The sequence below is a fragment of the Hydra vulgaris genome, chromosome 02 (assembly GCF_038396675.1).
Source record: "Hydra vulgaris chromosome 02, alternate assembly HydraT2T_AEP".
NCBI lineage: Eukaryota > Metazoa > Cnidaria > Hydrozoa > Anthoathecata > Hydridae > Hydra > Hydra vulgaris.
In genome coordinates this window covers 3,991,434-3,996,107 of record NC_088921.1, presented here as the reverse complement: position 1 = coordinate 3,996,107, position 4,674 = coordinate 3,991,434, and positions in this window count along the sequence as shown.

The following is a 4,674-nucleotide window of genomic DNA, read 5'->3' as shown; positions in this document are numbered from 1 at the left end:
ATATCCTCATTAGCTATAAACACAGTTGAATCATTATCATTTAATTTACATTCTTGATGATTCACAATTCCTTTTGTAACAGAAAGTATTTCTGTAGCATCCTGAGCTAAACAATTACCAGTTTTTATGTTTTGTAATGAGTGATGTATTAACAAACGCCGATACCTTGTCATAATCTGTTTTGCTGATGGATTGTTATTAAAACCGCCTTGACTTCTAACAGCACTAAAGAACATTTCAATATGATCTTGACTCAGTTTGCCCGGCTTCAATTATTTCTGCCAATGCCATATCCAGTTATTTATATATCTATGTGTATGTGTATATATATATATATATATATATATATATATATATATATATATATATATATATATATATATATATATATATAGATATATATATATATATATATATATATATATATATATCACCAATGTGTTAATTTGGTGATACCGTAATAATTGTTTTATATTCCAAACTCTAGGACACAATGGCCAGAAGCACCTAAAAATTGGGTCCCTGACAGGTGAATACGTTAATGTAGGTAAGTTATTTTTGCTTTTGTCCCTTTTTTGTTTGCCAATTAAGAAAGATAAATTTTACTATATGTGCATTATATACCACCATTATTACAATGTATTGATAAAATTCTTGTTTATTTTTTTTATTGTAGGGAATATTATAAAAATTGTATTTGTATGTGATTCACCTGATGAAGCTGCATTTTGCTTAAAACAGTATGAACTGCAAACAACTACACGATATGCAGTTTTCAAAGTTGGAAAAAATTTTGGAAAGATAGGTTTTAACTTTATAATTGTTTTTCTGTTATTTAGATGTAATTAAAAAGTAATTATGCTGTTATCAATCTTTTTTAGTAGGTTTTTATTCTTACAAATTAATAAAAAGTACATTGAAATTTATTTTAATCTATCTGTTAGTTTGTATTTTTCATACAAAAACTAGCAGAAAATTTCCAATCTTATCAAACAGAACTATTTGATTTAGTATTCCCTCCAATCCTTTACATCACTGTTGTGTCTGTGTGACAATACTGTTGTGTTGTCAATGAGCACGACTTATTAGTCTTAACTTTCCTGTTTCTTTTAGAGGCTTTTTTCTTATGTGGAGAACTAATTCCTAAAGGCTTTCCATACTAACATCATTTCTAAGAGCACAGGCTTCCATGTACCTACTTTACCTGGGACTTTTAAGTTGTTTATGTGCTTATGTCATTACATATATCACATTAAACCTGTATTCTTTTATTTGGGCGTATATTATAAACTCTAAGTTTTAAATTATGATGGCTTTTTTTTTAAATTCAGTAGCTTGGCTAATGGCTGAGTTTTATTTTTGTAGATAATGTGTTTGCAAGTCGAAAAGTGTTATGGGAAGATGATGTTGTTCCATTCTCTGGAATACCTTACATGATTTCAACATCTAAGGTGTTGGACTGCCATCATGGATTTGATAGAAATTTAGCAGCCAAAAAGAAATGCAGAGAAGAAAATAAAAAAAAAGTAAATTGCTATTTTATATTTCAAATTTTTAAAATTAAGTTATACAGTAAAGTTCCCAATTTAGGCACATTACAATAATTTTTTCAATAGCAAACTCAAACTTGCATTTTGTATGCATATAATGGTCTCTACATTTTTGCAAAAGATTTTTGCAAAGGAACTTAATTTTAACACAAAATGTTGCGATATCAAAGTAATTTTTTATCTCTTACAATGAAACGATCCTCTCTTCTTTTAAACTTTCATCTTTATATATATCTCTTGGTCTCTAGCTAAAACATTATTTACATATAACACGACAAATATACCAATATAAATAATACAACAGTGTAATGTTGTAAATAATTAGTGTAATAGCACCAAATACGTCCAAGTGACAAATGTCATTAACTGATATTTAATATTAACACGTAATAGTATTATTAATAATTCATCAATAATAACAGCACACAAAATGAATGCAATAGTCAAAAAAGATATGATGATGATGTCCAATCAATATTCTTAATATGACTTGTCTGCATTTTAATAGATATATGGTATTATCAAACTAGGGCATTGCTAATCATCATTACCACAAAAAAAATGTAGTTCTTCAGGACAGCAAGAAGTTTATGTGCCCAGCCCAAGTTGTTATGAGAGAAATTATACTCTTCCCAGAATTTAAGGTCATTATTATTTTAAATTTGTTTCTATGTATGTATATATATATATATATATATATATATATATATATATATATATATATATATATATATATATATATATATATTAATTTGTTTCTGCGTATATTTTTTGTTTTATTTTAAGATTTTCACATTTAATTCAGTAGTCAGTTTGTATTTATAGATTTTAGAATCAACTGAATCGCGAAGAAAAAATGCATCAAAATTACTCAGAAATAGTATCAAGAATGGGTCATTTGAGAAAGATAGTGTCATTAGAAAGATAGTGCTGGTAATAGATGATTTGTCTTGTCATGAAAATCATCCAGTTGGGAATAAGGTATAATAAAATATTTTCCATCTCCAACTTATAAAAATATATCATATTATTCTGTATTGTTTTAATTTTATTTTTTTGATAAATTGTTTAAACGATTTTTAGATTGAACTAATTTCCCAAATGATAGATCCTCAACTTTCAATGCAGATTGAACAATATGTGAAAGAAGGAATTTTAAATCTCAGAAAAATGAAAAGGTTGCTTAGGATTAAAGTAAAAGAAATGTTTGAAAATCAAAATCCCCCGTTCAATAACAGAAGATTTTTTCCTAGAAATAAAACTATAAGATCACATATTGTAAAAGCACAACGCAAACTCAGGTATATTTTAATCTATTTAATATATATTTTTTAACCTTATAGAATAGGTTGATAGGAGAGTTACTAAGCTGGTAGTTTTTATCTATCATTTAATAACTATACATAATTAAATAAGATTTTATATACAAATGTTAAATCTTATTTAATTACTCGTGCTTAGGTATTCAATGATAGATCAAGAATGTCTTTTAAAGAAGATTGACGCTTTGAAAGAAACTGATCCAACAGTTAATATATTTTTTCGACCAAAATATGAGCAAAATGTTGAGGTTAGTGATGCTGGAACATTCCTTTTTGTTTATCAAACTTGTTGGCAAAAAAAACTAATGAAGCGTTATAGAGAAGAAATTCTTCTACTTGATGCCACATATCGTACTACAAGGTATTTGCTGCCATTGTTCTTTGTGACAGTGAAAACAAATATAGATTATCAAATTATAGCTACATTTGTAACTGAAAACGAGACAAAAGTTTCAATATTGGAGGCGTTAAATGTTTTAAAGTCATGGAACCAATCTTTCCATCCGTCATTTTGCATGACAGACTACTGTAATGAGGAGATAGATGCACTTGAGGCAGTTTTTGCAGGTATATTAAAAATATTAGTTGATATTGTTTTAATTATGTGAATCCTAAATCAACCTAAAATTTCTCCGTGATGGTGTTATATATTTCTCCACTGAAATGTCAAATCATCAAATTTTTTCCAATTTTTAACCCATGTTTTCAGATAAAGTTAATTTTTTTTACCACTAGTTAAATTTCATGTTCCATGAACACTCTTAAAATATGAAGCATCAATTTAAGTGGTTCAAAAGTTTTGAATTTTGCAGTAATTAATCATTTTTAGTGACTTTGCTTGGCATGGTTTGCATATGGTGATAACTTTTAAAAAATCTTTACCATTATGTTTAGGTACACATGTTCTGATTTGTGATTTTCACAGAGAGCAGGCATGGGAACGTTGGATAAACAAAAAAAGCAATGGCTGTTCAAATCATAAAGTGGAAATACTTGCAATTTTAAGACGCATTGCCAGAGCATGGAATGAAAAGGAAATGGATTTGGCAATAACCTGTCTTGTTTCTTCTGATTATTGGGGTGCTAATTTCATTAAATTCAAAGGGTATATCTCAAGATACTGGCTAAACGTTAAAGAGGTAACATTTAGAAGGTGAACATCTGATAATTAATTAATCAGGTGTTTAACTATCATTATCTATATGATACTATAAGTATGGTACAGAGAAATGTAAAAGTTTTAGATTTATCAATTATGTTTATAGAGATGGGTTTGGGCATATCGAAGTGATAGATTTTTAGTGAATTGCAATACAAATAATGGTGTAGAACGACAAAACCAATCGTTTAAATATTCATACCTTCAACGATATAAAAACTCCTCAATTACTAGCATGCTCACAATCCTAATTGAAGAATTCTTTCCTGATAAACTAGAGAAGTTATTTACTTTTTTTTTAGTTTATTTATATTTTACATTTATATTTTATAGGTTTACAGTAGTAATTTCATTATGTTTAAATATAAATTTTTCTGGAATTCTATAATTTAGTTAAAAAGTTATAATTATACACATATACATATACTTTTATACTTTTATACACACGAGCATTCATATTTGCAATAGTAATGCGTGTATATATAATAGTACATAATTAAACTAAATAAAATGTAAAGAATTGCAAATGTATTGCAAAAGTGTCGTAGTTTTATGAAATTCAGCTTTTTAATTAATTTATTTAGCTATAAAGAAGCGAACCTTAAAATGCACTCCAGCTATAAACTCTATAATACAACTGTTC